Genomic DNA, 20,823 nt, shown 5'->3' with positions numbered 1-20,823 from the left:
GAGAACACTGAATTACTGCATTTGAGTAGGTAGGAGATAGCACCTTGAGATGCCAAGGTAGATTATGTGTTCCTAATATAAATGTGTTGAGGCAGCAAATAATTGCTGAGCACATTGTTCCCGATACTCAATCCACTGGGCTCTACAAAGATGTATCATGACCTTAAGGAGGTCTACTAGTAGAAAGACATAAAGAGAAATATAGCGGAGTATGTGGAACAATGCTTCAATTTCCAATAAATTAAAGCAGAACATCAGAGACTTGATGGCCTAGCTCAGGCTATGGATATTCCAATATGCAAATCGGAGGCTATTAATATCAACTTTGTTATCGGTTTGCCTTTCTCTTTTAAGAGAAATAATTCCATTTGGGTGATTATTGATGTATTGATGAAGTCATTCCACGTTTTGTCAGTTAAATCCACTAGCACAGTTGAAGAGTATGCCAAGCTTTATATAAGGTAAGTTGTTTGCTTTCATGGGACTTCGCTGTCCATTATTTTAGATAGGGGTTCCCAGTTTACAACACATTTTTGGAGGTCATTCCAAATGCGTTTGGGCACACAGGTAAACCTTAGATCCGCATTCCACCCACAGACAAATGGCAAAGCTGAACATACTATTTAGATGCTTGAATTTATGTTAAGAGCATGTGTACTAGAATTTAAAGGCAATTGGTATGATCATATGCCCTTGATAGAATTAGACTATAATAATAACTATCACTCCAACATCAACATAGGTCTATTTGAAGATCTTTATGGGTGATGGTACAGATCGCCTATTGGTTGGTTCAAAGTAGGTGAAACTCAAAAATTAGGACCAGTTCTCATACACCAAGCCATTGAGAAAGTAAAATTGATATAAGAGCGCTTGAAAATTGCTCAAAGTCGACAAAAATCATATGCAGACATGTGGCGTATAGACTTAGAGTTTCCGGTTAATAAATGGATATTCTTAAAGATGCTGCCTGTTAAAGGCGTTATGTAATTTGAGAGTAAAGGTAAGTTGAGCCCCGAGAATGGTGGACCATACAAGTTATATAAAGAGTTGGATATATAGCCTATGAAGTAGAATTTCCTCTAAAGTTAGCTTCAATACATCCAGTCATCCATGTATGTTATGTAAATGCTTAAGAGACCCTACACCGGTTATTCCCATAGAAGGTACTCAACTATCAGAAGATTTATCATTTGAAAAAGTCCCAATTGCAATATTAGACCAATAAGTTAGGAATTTGAGGACAAAAGACATAGGATTGATTAAGGTACTTTGGAGAAGTCAAAATATACAAGAAGCCACTTGGGAAACAGAGGCTGAAATGAGGGCCAAGTATTCCCACTTATTTGAGTAGCTTTCCAAAGGTTCTTAAAGTTAGCACTCCTTTCATTCGAGTATTAGTTGTAGTACTTCATAATTCATATATTTCATGTTTAGATACTTATTACAGACATATAATTTTAGTATTTTATATGTTCCTCAGAGTTGAGATGCTCATAGTATAAGGTATGTTATATTAGTTAGCGCAGTTTTCATTCGTATAAGGCCAAACAGAGCCTTATTGATATCCATGAATAGTATTTTATTGTGATGCTCCGTGAACCATATTCCATGGATTCTTATTAGCTGATAGGTTTTGGATAGGCCGGTTTATAAAGGAAACTCTATCAATTTTTTAAAATAATATAGTTAGAATCATTTTAAGGTGCAACCTACATTCGAATATGAATGATCCCAAGGGGGGAGAGTGTAATAACCCATATCTTAAAGTGCGTCTGTGACTTATAAAAGCCCATGCATCAGTGTGATATCAGGAGAATATTGTTGCAAATAGTTATGAATACCAATAAATCCTTATATTAATTCATTTGAAGTGTTACACGAAAGTTATAGACCAGAGAGATCATTAAAGAAAAGGTTCAAGTTTAAAGGTTCAGTGTGGAGGAATATTGGAATATTTTAAATGATCTAATTCATCATCTAACTTTGACTGAGCATATCTCCTAGTATATAAGGAGTTAGAGGACCCATGACCTATCAAATGAAAATTATTTGAGTCTAGTTTCCAGCAAAACAAACTGCTTGTCAATACAACATGGAATATTTTAAATGATCTTATTCATCATCTAACTTTGAATAAGTATATCTCCTAGTATACAAGGAGTTAGAGGACCCACAACTTATCAAATGAAAGATATTTGAGTCTATTGTCCAACAAAAATCACCTGTCAATACAACATTAGAGTAAAAGAGTTATGTGCATTCTATGACAGACATATGCACTGCCTAATCACTATGGGACATGTGGCACTTTAAGGAAAGTGGGCGTAAGTTGGTCTGTTCATATTAGAACTTAGGGATTTCATTTCCCATTTACTTCAAAATGTATAGGTACTGGTTTTGAGTGTTTTTTTCTAGTTTTGATCATCTCCAATCTTCCCATGCTTAAGGTAAGTTGGTTTCTTCAAGAATCAATTATGTTCCTCTACAAAGAGCATATATATATATAGGGATCTCTTATCTTGGTCATATAGGTATGGATACTATCCTATCTCCATATATATGATGCTAAAAGATTTTTTAAGTTTAATTTACGGGTAAGACTCACGGAATGGTGATAGAAAGCCATGAGTCTATGTTTTATCCATTGTAATTGATTTACTTGATAAGGAGGGAGTATGTAGGATAATATATTGGCTGTTTTATTTATTAAAATAGGTTTGGTTGTATTGTATTGAGACAGAAAGTTTGTTATGATAAAATGGAAAGTTATGTATAGAAAACATGACTTTTATAGTTCTTGCAAGTTTGTCGCTCTTCAAGTGTTTGGTGAAATGCCTAAATTGCTAAAGAATATTTTTTAGGTGTTTATATGAGCTCCTATTATTGTCATTGATGGTAGTAATTATCGACCAATTTAAACTATGAGCTTATAAAGGAATTTGATGTCATTTGATAAAGAACTCAAGAAATGGCGTTGAAAACAATGAGTTTGAGTTTATATGTATAATTTTGACTAATTAAGGGGATGGTTATTAATGAATTATGGATTGAAGAGTAATATTAACCTCATAGGTAATTGATGAGCCCACTTGGAAAATAGATAAAGAGAAGGGTATGGTGATACGCCATTTATGTATCATAATTATTGAGCTTTTCGCTCGTAAATCATTATTGTGTTTTTGGTTTTGTTGTAATCTTTGATTAGTTTCCTATTGTATTGACCCTCCAGGTTATTTTTCTAATACTGATTTTGCTTCTTCATTTAGAGCATTCCTATAGCGATCTCAGGTCATTTATGAATTGCTGATGCTAGTAGCTCGATTGCCTGGTCATTCATTTGGGTTTTAGACCTGTTTCTATATTTTCAAACTTTTATAACTTCAAAAGTTGACTTCGGTCATAACTTTAGAAAAATGACATCAAAATGGAATTCTGACGGTTCATGAGCTCTAGAATGACAAAATTAGGCTAGTAGCAGGGTTGGCTTAAGTACCAAAGCAATCGATATGAGTTAAAGACCATTTGATATTTTTGCATTTGAAATTTAGCCTATGGTTGACTTTGGTTAATATTTTTGGAGAACGCACTCGTATGAAAATTCTGACAGTGCGGTTAGCTCTGAATTGTCTAATTTAGTCTAGAACGAGCCTTCATTTGCTTTCCAAGGCTTCTGATCTAATTTCGAGGCCAGTTGTGGAATTTGGCTTAAATTGGCACGTGGGTGTGGAACTCACTTTTAGTCGTAACAACCTCGTATAAAAATTTTAACTGCTCCATTGAGTCAAAAACGTTGAATTTGGTGGGGTGGTATATCTCGTTTGCACACACAGGATTTTGAACAAATTTCAAGCATCCCATTGGAATATTTGAACTTGAGATCAATCAACATTCTAGCTGATATCTAGTGTAGAAGAATTGTTCTCCATAATCGTAGGCCCTTGGTCGCATTCGCGGAGACACAGGCCCTTATTTTCAGCATTCGCTGGGCCATGGCCGCGTTCGCAGAGGTATGTGTGTTTTACCTTTGGTATTGCAAGGACTTATTCGCGTTTACAGAGGTTTGAGGCTTTTGCTTCTGTGTTCACGGGCTGCTGATCGCATTCGCAAAGGCTAGCATCTCTGACCTCCGCATTCGTAGGACACTTAGGCAGTGTTCGCGATGGCCAATGTCCTAGTCTTTTAATAAAAGACCAAGCACGAACTCAATATTTTGTTCCAACTTCTAACCTCGATTTGTCCTTCAATACAAGCTCAAATATGGCGACTTACAGTCTAAATTCAAAAGAATTTCATGGGGAATCCAATGGTAAGCTCAGAATCTTAAGGGAAGGATTCATGTGAGGTAAATTATTAATTTAGCTGCTGCATTTAGTCATTTTCAGATTAAAATTGTATGGAATTTTGCAAGTTTGTGACATGATCATTTGAGCTCCATTTTTAGTGATTTTTAGGCTATGTTGTGGGGTTTCTTTCAAGGTACGTCATGGCATAATTTGTTTTGAGTAGGAGAGTTTCTTTTTTGAGAAATCACTGATTTAAGATGATGCCACGTTCACTCTTTTAACTTGAATTGTAGGATTTTCATTGCATACTCGTATTAGTTTTCCAACCCCATTTTTTGTTGTATATTGTTCCTTGAGCTAGGGGTGCTATTTGGAACCTGTTTTTGGGGTCAATTCCAGAATTTTTGACGTGGGTCCCACATTTTCCATTTTAGACCCTAAAATTGGTCAGTCTCCAAAAATTATAAAATTAGTGTCCAAATGACCGTAATGATATTGTGATTCTATTTTAGATAGCGTGGCATCATTCCTAGACTATTCTTAAGGGAAAAGCTTTGGAAAAGTGATTTAGAGCCCGTGTGTTTAGTCTACAGGTAGGCTACAATTTTCCTTTCTTTAGATTGAGATTAAATATGTGAAAACATGTTGAGATTGTTGGAAATTGGGTAGGTTGGCTTGTTTTTACATATTAGGTATTGGAAACCATATTTTAGGCTTTTACTGGGTTTTTTGGGTAACTAAAAGCATATGACCTTTTCTGATATTTGTAAGTATTGTAAGAGGAGTTGGATAATTATATTATTGATATTGTGGAGTATGTTGGCCTTAGTATAGGTTGTAAACTTGAATTAGTTTCCCTAGTGTCGCTCCGGCGAGATTAGATCGTTGTAGAATGGTGTAGCGGGCTAGTGCCTGATAGTTTGACGGCCTTAGCTAGGCGATGACTTTGCTCTTATGAATAACCTTATCCATAACTTGGAATCATTGTGACTTTCGAGATACATCAGCTATACTAGACTTAGTGATCATTCTACCTCATCTCTAGTTCAATTTCTTATGGTATATCGGTTAATTCATTAAGAAAGAGATTCTTTGGACTTTTAGCGCCCAGTTAGAAATGAGAATATTTTTCCCCATGGGATAAATTATCTGTGAGTACCCGAGTACCCAGTCCCAGCCTCCATTGTAAAGGTTCATCGGGGAGTATCCAGGTACCCAGCCCCAGCCTCTGCCAGCTTGCTAGTATGACAAGTATTCGGTTACCCAGCCCTAGCCTCATTCATACTGATGTTTTATGGCGAGCATCAAGGCATCCATCCTCGTCCATGACCATACAGATGTTTCATAGCAAGCATCTAGATACCTAGCTCTGGCCTCGATGATATTGAATATTTGAGCGAGCATTTGGGTCCCAATCCCGAACTTGATCCCTAAAGCATTCCTATTTCATCGACTCTAGGAGATTCTTGGTTTAGAAATGACACATTTCTTCGGTTCTTGGCATCTCAGATTCTTAGTTCCTAGCCTTGGTAGTTTTAGCTATTCTATATACTCGGTAGGCTAGTTAGGTTTAGTTAGTTGTAGTCCTCTTAGGTAGTACTATCACTACTTAGATGCTTGTCATGATCCCTATTTAGGCTTATTCCTCTTTTTCATATTGTTTTTACCTTTTCTACTCAGTTGTCCTATGATGCCTACTAGGTAGCTGTTGTCTTAGTTCTCATACTATATTCTGCATCTACTTTCGTGATGCAAGACCGAGCACCATCTATAATCATGGATAAATCAAGCTTGTGCAGTCAGCTTCGGAGACCAGGATAAACACTTGACATTTTGGGATCATTTTTGTCTCCTTCAATATGGATGGCCCATGTTTTTCCTTTTTGAGATTAGTCAATTAATGTATATATTCTCAGTCCACTTTTGGGACTTGTACTCATATTTTATTTTATAATAGCTCTATACTTGTGACCTCCAGATTTTGAGAGGGGTCTTAGTTGTATATATCAGGTTTTGGTTTGACTTCCACTTATTTATTTTGTCTATTATGGCATTTTCTATTCTTGGTTTATTTCTACCCTCAAACCTATTACTTGTCATTCCGGGATGTCTTACCTACTCGTTGGTTAAAGTAGGTGTTATCATGACCTGAGAAATAGAGTAGTGATAAATTGGTATCAGAGCCCTAGGTTCATTGGTGTCACTTGTACAGAGCTAACATCTAGCAGAGTCCCATGGATGAGTGCTGAGACATTCGTAACTTATCTTTAGAAGGCTACAGGATTTCATTATGAACGTTCGCTATGTTGTATCATTTCGTACAGTTTTGTGTCTTATTGGTTTCCTGAAATCTTATTTGTTCTACTCTTTCGTAGGAATGGTTCGTACGTGCGGTACCACCAATGATGATGACCCACTAGGGCCCAGAAGGCCTAGAGACCGGCCTCGTGGCATGAGCAGGGGAGTAGCACCAGCTCTTGATCCAGATATAGCTCCTAAGCATGTAGAGAAGCACCATGACGCCCCTATTTCTCCTCATCTAGAGGGGCCACAACTAGCAGCACAACCTCCAGTTGCACCATTTATGACCTCAGCATTATAGAAATCGATCGATCAACTTCTCATGGCTATCGAGGTTATACCATAGGCCCTAGCTCCAATGGCGGATATACTAGAACTGTGAAATCAACCCGCCCCATTAGTACTTGAAGTTCATCTACCTCCAACAACTATTATACCTTCGCCTGCAGTTTTGTAGGATGTCATGTCGCTACAGGAGTAGAAGATATTTGGGGTCTTTTAAAGGATATCACCCTTGATATTTTCTGGAGCTATTGGTGAGGATGGTATAGAGTTTCTCAATACCTATCTGGAGTAGCTCCACTCTTTGGGTCTTTTGGAGTCTAGAGGCACCGACTTTACCGCTCACTAGTTTCAAGGGTTATCCAGGAAGTGGTGGCATTTGTATTTATAGACCAGGCCAGCTGGGTCAACACCACTGACATGGGCTCAGTTCTCAGAGGCCTTTTTGTCTAAGTATATCTCCAAAAGCTTTAGGGACCAACTCCTAGATCAGTTTACTCGATTAGAGTAGGCTCCGATAACGGTTGCTAAGTACAAGGCCAAATTTCACAAGTTATCTTAGAATGCTACTATGATTTTACCCAATGAGAAAGAGCAAGTATAATGTTTTTTGCGCGGTTTGAGGCCATACGTAAGGTTAGGGACTGAGAACTTGGTTTTTATGGGTCGCTCTCTTCTGGACATGGTGGATCATGCCTGCACCATAGATATTATTCATCGCTAGGACCAAGGGATAGCGATAAGATACCTAGGTACCAAAGAAGCTATACTGGATCCCAGTCTAGGAGCCATGACAGTTATGATAGGCCCCGCCAGTGATTCCAGTAGAATACATAGCAGGGTCAGTCCAGCTGGATTGTTCAGGCCGCCTTGCCAGTAGCTAAGGGTAGTCAGCCCCATTTAGGGAATTCCACCGTAGGGCAGAGCTTAGGGGGATCTGGTCCTCTTTTTTCCTATCGTTTATGAGTTATCAAAGGCCGCTAAGCTTCAATTTGTTTTGATTTTAGCTCAGTGAAGCATTGGGATACAGAGTTCCCTAGCTGAGATAGATCGTTGGCAGTAATACCACCTCCACCTAAAGGTAGAGACTGAGGTTAGGGCCACGACAATGGCCAGTAGAGTGTTTGGGGAGGTCCCCGTGGAGGCAGGGCAGGTGGAAGGGCAGATATACATGAGGGAGGCTGAAAATGCCATTTCTATAATGGTTCGATGAGGGTAAAGGCCGAGATATTAGATGATGTCATCACATGTACTATCCTTATATTTCAACAGACTTCTTTAGCTTTATTTGACCTAGGTTCTACGTATTCTTATGTGTCTATATATTTTTCTCCCTGTCTGAGTATTATTTATAAGTCACTTAAGGTGTTGTTGCATGTTTCAACCTTGGTAGGGGATTTTTTAATAGTGGATCAGGTTTGTACATCTTGGGTGCTGACTATTCAAGGGGTATGAGACCTGGGAAGATCTTATTTTACTAGATATGCTGGACTTCGATGTTATTCTGGGCATGGATTGGCTATCCCCTCACTATGTGATTTTGGACTGTTATGCCAAGATTGTTACATTAGCCATGCTTGGCATTCCCCTGATTTTATGGAAGGGTGCTTATACCCACTCACCGACTGGGATCTTATCCTTTATGAAGGCCTGATGACTAGTTGCATCCAGGTGTTTGACATACTTAGCAATTTTTGTGATGTGTCCAGTGAGGCCCCTTCTGTAGATTTATTTTCTATGGTTTGGGAGTTTATTTATGTCTTCCCTACTGACCTACCTAGCCTACCCAGAGAGCGATATTGACTTCGCTATAGATTTGTAGTTGGGCACTAATCCCATTTCTATAACATATTACCACATGGCCCCCGAGAGCTCAAAGACCTCAGTGCCCAACTTGAGGATCTCTTACGTAAGGGCTTTATTCATCCGAGTTTGTCTCTGTGGGGTGCACCCATCCTGTTTTTTAAGAAGAAGGATAGGACTATGTGAATGTGTGTTGATTACAGGCTGCTGGACAAGGTCATGATAAAAAACCATTACCCCATGGCTCGTATTGATAATCTGTTTGACCATCTTCAGGGTGCCACCATGTTTTCTAAGATTGACTTGAGTTTCGACTACCACCAGTTGCGGATTAGAGCTGCGGACGTTCTTAAGATTGCTTTTTAGACTCGTTATGGCCTTTATGAGTTTCTTGTGATGTGTTTTGGGCTTACTAATGCCCCTTCAACTTTTATGGACCTTAAGACTCGAGTATTCATGCCTTATATTGAATCCTTTGTTATTGCATTCATCGATGATTTACTAGTATATTCACATAGTAGAGAGGAGCATGCACAATATTTAAGGGTTGTTCTCTAGACTTTGAGAGATCAGTAAGTTTATGCTAAATTCTCAAAATGCGAGTTTTGGTTGGAGTCTGTGGCATTACTGGGACACGTGGTGTCCAAAGAGGGTATCATGGTAGATCTGGTGAAGATTGAGGCTATCCGTGGTTGGGCTAGGCCCACATCTATTATAGAGATTCGGGGCTTTGATGGATTGAATGGCTATTACAGGTGCTTCATCAAGGGTTTCTCCACATTTGCAACTCCATTGGCCTATTTGACGCATCAGGATGTTCCCTTTATGTGGTCCGAGGCATGTGAGTTATGCTTTTGAAAGCTTAAGGAGTTGCATACCATCGCTCCCATTGTGACTCTCCCAGTTGAGGGAGAGTTTTTCAGTTTATTATGATAGTTCTGGTGTAGGTCTTGGGTGTGTTCTAATGAAGAAGGGCCGATTTATTACTTATGCTTCTAGAGAGCAGGGAGAACACGAGCTCAACTACCCCACTGGTGACTTGGAGTTGGGGGCAATAATTTTCGCACTCAAGATGTGGAGGCACTACTTATAAGGGGTCCATTGTGAGATATATACAGACCACCATATCCTATAGTACATTATGAGTCAGAGGGACCTTAATTCTTGACAGCGGTGATGGATTGAGCTTTTAACAGATTATGACATCACTATCCTTTACCATCGCAAGGCTAATGTAGTAGTGGATGCCTTGAGATGGAAGGCAGAGAGTATGGGTAGTTTAGCTTACCTTCTTACTGTGGAGCGACCCCTAGCCTTGGACATCCAGTCTTTGGCTAATAGAATGGTCAGGTTGCACATCTCATATTCTGGACCAATTTTTGGATTTTATGAGAGGTCGGTCCTTTCTATTGGATCAGATTCGTGGCCGATAGTTTGAGGATTGAGCGTTGGTAGAGCTTCTAGAGTTGGTATTGCTAGGTGAGGGTGGCCAGACTTCTCTATATTTAGATGGGGTACTATGGCTTGATGGGCGCCTTTGTATTCTAAGAGTTGGAAACTTTATTCAGTCAATCCTTTGCGAGGCCCACGATTCTAGGTACTTTATTCATTCGGGTACCACAAAGATGTGACAATATTACTGGTAGTGTGGTATAAGGAGAGATATAGCTGAGTATGTATTCCTTTGTTTGAGTTGCTAGTAGGTTAAGGCCGAGCATCAGGGGCTTGGTGGAGTGTTTCAGAGATTACCCATTCTCAAGTGGAAATAGGAGAGAATTACCATGGACTTCATGATGGGATTGTCTCGGACACCCAGAGGTAATGATGCTCGATTGACTAAGTCAGCATACTTTCTGCCAGTGCAATCCACTTTCACTGCAAGGCATCTAGGTCGAATTTATATTCTGGAGGTATTCCGTCTCCATGGGGTACCGGTGTCTATTATATCAGATAGGGTGTCTCAGTTTATTTCCAGTTTCTAGAGGGACTTTCAGAGAGAATTGGGTACTCGGTTTGATCATTGAATGATATTTCATGCATAGACCGATACCTAGTTAGAGCGTACCATTCAGGTTTCGGAGGATATGCTACGGGCTTGTGTATTAGAGTTTGAGAGTTATTGGAGTAGTACTGTTAGGACCCAAGCCTAGGGCCTAGACGTGACATGGCGAATGAGGAACCTAAAATTACCTCGAATAAGCCTCTTAGCATTCTTTTAGACTTTAATAGGTAATAAAGTAAATAAACAAGTGGAAACCACAATAGTACATCTTTAAGTGGGGAACGGGACTAAGGGAATTCAACAGAATAGATGTCCAAACTGGACTACATCATAAACTGTCTAAACATACCTCTAGTCTAATCTTTGATGGGGCTTAGGACAAGCTCCTAGATCACCCTAATAATAGAATAAAGGTAAAAGTAATAGCAACATGAATAAATGTCATGTCCTCGATAAAATTAGGACTCACCAACTCCTTGAAAATCTTAAGCAATATCTAGCCATGAATAGGATAGTCGTGAGTGTCATCCGTCCCTACATTATGAGATAATGTAGGAAAAATATATGTTAGTATGTTTGAATGTACTAAGTATGTGAAGTATGCATCAACAAGTAAAGAAACGTAATCAATATGCCATAAGATGCATGACCAATCATAATGAACATGAGTAAGTCTTAAAACATTTGTTAACATATGAAACTCATGGTCAAAACATATCATACAACTTCAACTTTCAACTCATAACTTAACTTCAACTTGTTTGGAATAACACCTTTAACCGACATTAAGACCGTGCGAGCTATTACATAGAATTCTATGACTCCTGCATTGAGATAGGACGATGACTCCTGCATAGAGACAAGGAAGGCTACCTTGCTAGGGTATAATCCATAAGTAACTCATCTCAACTCAACTGTGCTATATGTGGATCCACTAACTACGCCATGAAGGCAATTCTTCACGGACAACATAGTTTGAGACTTTAGGTTGATACTAGGATTCCCTTGGATAACTAACTGCGGTATCGGGCCAAACCCCACCTAGAAATTCACTTATTACTTAGCCAATATCCTGACAATAACGCTTTATATCATGATCATAACATAGTAGGAAAAGATAGTAACTGCCTATCAATCCATCTTTCAAACATATTAGGAATAACTCATTATATTAGTGATTCATAAGAATCCTTAACTTTGGTGATAATTGTCCGTATCACCCTATTTGAACATATTTGTGTGAGAATTATACTTATGTAATATCCCTCAAAATGCTCATAAGTGTCGTAAGAATGCCTTGGGATTAGGCCTCTCATGTAACACAATATCCTTAATCGTTTTAGAAAATCAGAGTTCGGAATATTGATCAGGGGGTCAAAACCTGCTGGAAAATAGTTTTGGTGGATTTTTAGGACCCGTAGATCAAAATATAGATTTCTCAAGGAACTACGCAAATCAATAAGGTGCGCGATGAGTCCGCATCGCCGAATTGCTTACCTCCAAGTCACAGAACTGGCGATGATTTTCTGGCTGAATTTATTTTTTAGAAAGGAAACTTTAGACTTTTCCCAAATTGTTAGGTAATGAACCTAGATATATTTAGGACCTAATTCAACTCTATAAATTAACTTAAACATGTAATTCTATTCATTCTTCTACAATTCACCTACTCAAATATTTCTCTCTCTACAAAAGACTCTTAAGGACTCCATTGAAGACTTCAAGTAAATTCCCCCAAGCTCTCGATCAAAACTCTAAAGTTCTTTCAAATTATTTTGGTGTTATCACTTAAGGTATGTGGGTATTGATTCATGGATCATTCCATCCATGAAGCCCAATCAATTTCTCAAGGTTTTCTATCAAATTAAAGTATGATATTTTATGAGTTTTATGATCTCAATTCCTATTGCATCAATTATGATTCAAGTATGATCATGAGTCTATTTTGATATAAATTAATGGTTATTGCATTAAATTGAAGAGTTTTCCCCATGAATTATCCTATTTTGATCTCTAGGGTTTATGATGTAAATTATGAGTATTTCGAATTATACTTCCAAGGCCCTATGTGGTGACCTAAGGCCTAACAATATGAATTATGAAATTATGATTGTAATGATGAAAAGGGCAATTATCATATTACAAGTATATTATGAAAATGAGCTACTCTATGATTTCAAACCTATCATCATGACTATGATATATATAATTATAATTTCTATGCTATGCATATATTCCATGGGATTTGACTTAGCACCGAGTAGACTTGAGGTGGGGACACTACCAAAAGTCTTAGTAGGAGACTCATGTCACATAAACTACGTGCCACTTTAGGTTGCCTTCATGGACTAGCTTATTGAATCCACATATAGCGTAAGTATGACCCGCTTAGCGGGGTAGAATCTACCTTGGCAATTAGATTTCCCTTTTTCTTCATTGTAAGGGGAGACAATGGAATTTCATGTTATAACTCGCATGATCTTATTGTTAGTTATGGTTCCTATCCCACATATGTATGATCTCTTATCTATGTTATGATTTTAAATTATACTTGTTAAATGCTTTGGTCAATATGAATTTCTCATGTCTTTACTTATCTCATTTTATTATGTGATTTACTTTACCATTGCATTTCATGATTTACATTGCATGTCACGCCCTTATACTTAGTACATTCCAACATACTAATGAAACTTTTTGCCTACATTGTCTCATAATATAAAGGTTGAGGTCAGAGATCATGCTCATCTACGTGGCTAGTTAAGCTTTCCTATCCAGCGGTGTTTGTGGTAGTTCCTCATTTTTCGGGGACTAGTTATCGAGTTAGTTATTGTTTTTAAAGAATTTTGCTATTTTTCATATTGTGTGTGCGCTAGGTACATGTCTTAGTCCCTGCCCATATTCATAAGTATAGGTATCTAGTTGAATAAATATTTTGAGTTTATATTGTCATGTGACATTCTTAAATTTCTATTCATAGTTTAGACTCTTTTATGATGTTTCCGCTTTTGATTTACCTTATGTATGCTTATGATATATACAAGAGGCTTAGTTGGATCCCCTTGAGGTTTCAATCATTGTGTTATGATTAGGCCCTAGGTCGGGTCATGACAAACTTTGTATTAGAGCACAAGGTTTTTTTTCAAGTGTCCTAGGGTGTCCAATATACCGCGTCAAGTAGAGTCTTATTCATGGGTGTGAAGCATGCCACACTTATGAGAGGAGGCTATGAGGTATTTTAGGAATTCTCCCTTCTTTAATAATCCACATCATGCTATAGAGTTTACCATAAGACTTTTTTTCCCTAATGTTCATTCTTTGCGATTTTCAAAAAGATGGCTCCAAGAAGACCACGATTTCCAAAGGGAAATAATGTTAATGAATCCCAAGCGCCCCCGGCTCCTTAATACAATGGTCCTCTACTGGACCAAGTGACTACTGTGGAGTTTAAAACTGCCATTACTATACTAACCAGAGTGGTGACAAACAAGGTGTTGTGATTCCTCCTAATGCTCCTACTCTAGCCTCAAGAGTACGGGACTTTTCACGAATGAATCCTCCAGAGTTTCATGGCTCAAAAGTTGATGAGGATCCTTAAGAGTTCATTGATAAGGTCTACAAGATAGTGAGTATTATAGGGGTGACTTCGGAAGAAAAAGTAGAGTTAGCGGCTTACCAACTTAAGGGTGTTGCTCAAATATGGTACACTCAATGGAAGTTGAAGAGGATGGATGAAGATCCTATTGAATGGGAAGCTTTCAAACTTGCTTTCCTTTATTACTTTTTCCCTCTTGAGTTAAGGGAGGCTAAAGTGTTGGAGTTCATAAATCTTCGACAAGGCAATATGGGGATGAGGGACTATGCCCTTAAGTTTACTAAGCTATCAAAGTATGCTCCTTCATTGGTATCCGATCCACGTGCCCAAATGAGTAAATTCATATCGGGGGTGTCCGACTTAGTTTCTAAGAAATATCGCACCGCTATGCTTGTTAATGAGATGGATATATCTCGGCTTATGACTTTTCCCGAACAAATTAAAGGATAATAACTCAAGGAAATGAGGATGATAGATTCTAAGAGGGCCCGATATGAAGATGAGTTCTCCAATGCTAGGACCATTGGTAGTAGTGGATGCTCTCAATAAGGCCAAAGCTCGGGGAAGAAGTTTGCTAAGGATAGGGTACCATACCCTAAAGCTCAAGAAGAAGGAGGTGTAAATTCTAGTAACCCTTCTTTTCCTAAGTGTGCAAAGTGTGGAAGGAATCATGGAAGAAAGTGCTTCATGGGAATAAGTGCTTGTTATGGATATGGCAAGATGGGACATAAGTGATATGAGTGCCCTCTTGTTGCCAACAAGGGTGGAGAATCTCGTCCTCTAGGAGGCCAAGTGCAACAAGGTGCCCAAGGTCAACCTAAGGGTGGCCAATACAATAACTAATTATATGGTCTTTATGCTAGGCAAGAGGTTGATGAGGCTCCCGATGTGGTCACGGGTATGTTACAAGTCTTTAACTTTGATGTTTATGCATTGATTGATCAGGGTGGCAACTTGTCTTTTGTTACTCCTTACATTTCTATGAGATTTGATGTGTGCCCTAAAGTGTTAATAAAACCTTTTTTGGTTTATACTCCAGTTGGTAATCCGGTATTAGGCAAGAGAGCTTATAGAAATTGTCCCGAATGGGTCTTGCACAGAGTTATTCCATGTGACCTTGTGGAACTTGATATGATTGATTTTGACATCATCCTTGGTATGAATTGCTTACATGCCATTTACGCATCTATATGTTGTAGGACTCGTGTGGTTAAGGATGACTTTGCTAATGAGCCGTTTCTTGAATGGAAGGGTAATGATTCAATGGTTAAGAGTTGATTTATATCATGTATTAAGGCCCAAAAAATGATTTCCAAAGGGTGCATTTATCATATTGTGCAAGTTAGGGACATCGATTCCAAAACTCCTATTCTTGAGTCGGTTCCTATAGTTATAGAGTTCTTTGATGTGTTTCTCGATGATTTTCCGGTATTTATCCCAAAAAGGAAATTGACTTTGGCATAGATCTCCTTCCCGATACCCAAACTATTTTTATTTCTCCTTATCGTATGGCTCCGGCAAAAATTAAGGAGTTGAAAGAACAATTGAAGGATTTGTTGGAGAAATGTTTTATAACACTGAGTATTTCACTATGGGGTGCTCCCGTGTTATTTGTTAGGAATAAACATGGGTCACTCCGAATGTGTATAGACTACCGACAATTAAATAAATTCACTATTAAGAACAAATATCCAATTCCAAGTATAGATGACTTATTTGATCAATTACAAGATGCAAGTTACTTTTCTAAAATTGACCTCCATTACGGTTATCATTAATTAAGGGTAAGAGAGTGTGATATTCCCAAAATAGCTTCTCGAACAATGTATGGCCATTTTGAATTTATAGTAATTTTGTTCAGTTTGACTAATGCTCCCTCTATATTCATGGATTTTATGAATCATATTTTTAAGCCATATTTGGATATGTTTATAGTGGTGTTCATTGTTGATATCTTGATTTATTCTCGAAATGAGGAAGATCATATGGGTCACATGAGGATTGTGTTGCATACATTAAGAGAAAAGCAATTATTCGCTAAATTTAGTAAGTGCAAATTTTGGCCGAGGGAGATTGCATTTCTTGTCCATATGGTGTCCGGTGATGGGATTAAAGTAGATCCAAAAAAACAGAGGCGATTAAGAATTGGCCTAGACTATTATCTACCTCAGACATTAAAAGATTTTTAGGCTTAGCCGGATACTACAGAAATTTTGTTGAAGGGTTCTTATCTATTACTTCGCCTTTAACTAAGTTGACACAAAAGAAGGGAAAATTCCAATGGTCGGAATTATGCGAGAAAAGTTTCCAAATATTGAAGAATAGTCTTACGTCGTCTCCTATTTTAACATTATTCAAAGGTTCATATGGGTTTGTTGTTTATTGTGATGCTTCACATATTGGTTTGGGTTGTGTCTTGATGCAACATGGTATGGTTATAGAATATGCCTCTAGAAAACTTAAAGTGCATGAAAGGAACTATCCAACCCATGATCTTGAACTTGCAGCGGTTGTGTTTGCGTTGAAAATTTTGCATCATTATCTCTATAAGGTGTATGTTGATGTATTTACCGACCACAAAAACTTACAATATGTGTTTAGTCAAAAAGACTTAAACCTTAGGCAAATGAGGTGGCTTGAACTCCTAAAAGACTATGATATGAGCGTATTGTACCATATGGGTAAGTCGAATATTATAGCTGATGCTCTTAGTCGGTTGTCTATGGGTAGTGTTGCACATGTTGAGGAAGGTAAAAGGGAATTGGTTAAAGAGGTCCATATATTTTCATGTTTAGGTATGCGTTTGGTTGATTCCAATGATCCAGGCGTTCTTATACATAATGGTTCAGAATCGTCTCTTGCGGCAGACGTTAAGGCCAAACAAGACAATGATTCAATTTTGGTCGAATTGAAGAAGTCGGTTGCAAAAATATCCATTGAGGCTTTCTTCCTAGGAGAAAATGGGGTACTACATTACCAAGATCATTTGTGTATTTCAAATGTTGATGGATTAAGAAAGTTGATATTGAATGAGGCCCATAGTTTTTGGTATTCAATTCATCCAAAATCCACCAAGATGTATTATGAATTGAGGGAAGTGTATTGATGGAATGGCATGAAGAAGGACATAGTGGAGTTCGTGGCTAAGTGTCCTAGTTGTCAAGAAGTGAAAGTTGAACATCAAAGGCTGGAAGGTCTAGCTCAAGAAATCAAAATTCGTACATGGAAGTGGGAAGATGTGAATATGGACCTTGTCACGGGTTTGCCTCGTACTAGAATACAACATGATTATATTTAGGTCATTGTGGATGATCGAACGACCAAATCAGCACATTTTCTAGCGGTCAAGACTTCTTATTGCCAAAGACTATGCTAAGTTGTACATTCATTAACTTGTGAAACTTCATGGTGTTTCTTTGTCGATTATATCAGATAGAGGTACTCAATTTAGTTCATATTTTTGGAAGTCATTTCAGAGAGGTCTTGGCACTAAAGTCGAGCTAAGTACTGCTTTCCTTCCTCAAACTGATGGACAAGCCAAAAGAACAATTCAAACCTTGGAGGATATGTTAAGGGCATGTGTGATTGATCTTAGAGGAAGTTGGGATGACCATTTGCCATTGATTGAGTTCGCCTACATTAATAGTTATCACTCTAGCATCCAAATAGCTCTTTTTAAAGCCTTGTACAGGAGAAGATGTAGGTCTCCAGTGGGGTGGTTTGAAGTAGGTGAGATGGCATTGATTGTTGCAGATTTGGTAGTTGATGTAATGGAGAAAGTAGGAGAAGAGAGATTGAATTTGATGTGGATGATACGGTGTATTTGAAGATTTCACCTATTAAAGGGGTAATGTGGTTGGGTAAGAAAGGAAAGTTGAGCCCTAGATATATAAGACCCTATAGGATATTGAAGTGCATTGGAAAAGTAGCATATGAGTTAGACTTGCCACTTGAGTTGGCTTTGGTTCATTCGGTATTTCACGTGTCAATGTTGAAGAAGTTTGTAGGTGATCCAAATTCTATTTTGCAATGGAGAATGTAAGTATTGAAGAGAATTTGACTTATGAGGATGTCCCAATTGAGATTTTAGAGCGGTAAGTGAAGAGGTTAAGAAATAAAGACGTTGCATCCACTAAAACTTTATGGAGGAATCAACAAGTAGAGAGTGCTACGTGGGAAGAGGAATCAGACATGATGAAGCATTATCCGTATCTCTTTCCTTTCACTCGAGCCAAAAGGTACTAAGTTATTCATGATCAAATCGATTAAACTCCTACGTTTTAGTTCCATATCTCATTCATATGCATGCATGATTTATGAAAATGATTTTTCTCAAGCACTATGTGTTATGATAAGTATGAAGTTTACATGTTCTATGCATTTTTCAAAGTGTCCTCATGTCCATGTTAGGTTTCTAAGTCCTTTTTCCATGTCCTTCCTATATTAGTTGGATCTCATTTGAGGACGAATGTTACCAAGGGGGAGGTATTGTAATATCCCTCAAAATACTCATAAGTGCCTTAAGAATGCCTTGGGATTAGGCCGTTGATGTAACACATTATCCTTAATCTGTTTCAAAAATCTGAGTTCGGAATATTGATCAAGAGGTCAAAACCTGCAAGAAAGTAGTTTTGGTAGATTTTTAGGATACGTAGATCGAAAGATATTTCTCAAGGAATGCGCAAATCAGTAAGGTGCGCGACAAGTCCTCATCGTGGACTTGCTTGCCTCTGCATCGTGGACTTGGTGATAATTTTCTGACCGAATTTAATTTTTAGCATGGGCACTTTAGACTTTTTCCTAATTGTTAGCTAATGAACCTAGACGTTTTAAGGACCTAATTCAACTCTATAAATTAACCCAAACCCCTAATTCTATTCATTCTTCTACAATTCGCCTACTCAAATATTTTTCTCTCTACAAAAGACTCTCAAGGACTTCATTGAAGACTTCAGGTAAATTCACTCAAGCTCTCCATCAAAACTCTCAAGTTCTTTCAAATTATTTGGTGTTCTCACTTAAGGTATGTGGGTATTATTCATGGATCCTTTCATCTATGAAGCCCAATCAATTTTTCAAGGTTTTCTATCAAATTAAAGTATAGTATTTTATGAGTTTTATGATCTCTATTCCTATTGCATGAATTATGATTCTAGTATGATCATTAGTCTATTTTAATATAAATTGATGGTTATTGCATTAAATTGAAGAGTTTTTCCCATGAATTCCCCTAAGTTGATCTCTAGGGTTTATGATGTAAATTGTGAGTATTTCGAATTATACTTTCAAGGGATATTATCTATATGAATTATGTATGAGTTGATATAAAGTTTATGATCATGCATGTTTTCAAGTCAATTACATGCTTTTCAAAGTTAATTGATTATGCAATTGAATTCTACTCTAAGTTCAAGGTATAAATTTTATGCAGGTTATGAAGTAAGGTGACTTAGGGCCCTATGTGGTGACCTAAGGCCTAAAAGAGGTGACTTAGGTCCCTATGTGGTGACCTAAGGCCTAACAATATGAATTATGAAAATATGATTGTAATGATGAAAAGGACAACTCTCACATTACAAGTATGTTATGAAAATGAGCTACTCTATAATTTCAAACCTATGATCATGACTATGATATATGTAGTTATAATTTCTATGCTATGCATGTATTTCTTGGGATCTGACTTAGCACCGAGTGGGCTTGAGGTGAGGTCCCTACCTAAAGCCTTAGTAGCAGCCTCATGTCCCATAAACTAAGTACTACTATAGGTTGCCTTCATGACCTAGCTATTGAATCCACATATAGCATATGTATGGCCCACTTAGCGGGGTAGAGTCTACCATGGCAAGTAGATTCTCCTTTTTCTTCGTTGTATAGAGAGACAATGGGATTCCATGTTATAGCTTGCATGGTCTTATTATCGGTTATGGTGCCTATCCCACATATGTATGATCTCTTATGTATGCTATGATTTTAAATTATGCTTTTTAAATACTTTGGTCAATATGCTTTTCTCATGTCTTTACGTACCTCATATTTATGTTGCATGTCACGCCTTCATACTTAGTATATTCCAACATACTAATTCATACTTTTAGCCTACATTATCTCATAATGTAAGGGTTGAGGTCGAAGATCATGCTCATCTATGTGGCTAGTTAAGCTTTCCTATCCAGCGGTGTTTATGGTGAGTCCTCATTTGTCAGGGACTAGTTATCAAGTTAGTTATTATTTTTAACGACTTTTGCTATGTTTCATATTGAGGGTGAGCTAGGGACATGTCTTATCCCCCCCTCCCATATTCATGAGTAGAGGCATCTAGTTGGACAAATGTTTTGAGTTTATGTTGTCATGTGCTGTTCTAAAATTTCTATTCATGGTTTAGACTCTCTTATGATGTTTTCTCTTTTGCTTTACCTTATGTATGCTTATGATATGTACAAAAGGCTTGGTTAGAACCCCTCGGGGTTTCAATCACTGTTACGACTAGGCCCTAGGTCGGATCGTGACAACTTATGCCACTATAATAACATCTTTGATCTTAAATTTGATCA

This window comes from Solanum dulcamara, chromosome 6 (genome assembly GCF_947179165.1).
Source record: "Solanum dulcamara chromosome 6, daSolDulc1.2, whole genome shotgun sequence".
Taxonomy (NCBI): domain Eukaryota; kingdom Viridiplantae; phylum Streptophyta; class Magnoliopsida; order Solanales; family Solanaceae; genus Solanum; species Solanum dulcamara.
This window is presented reverse-complemented; position numbering follows the sequence as displayed.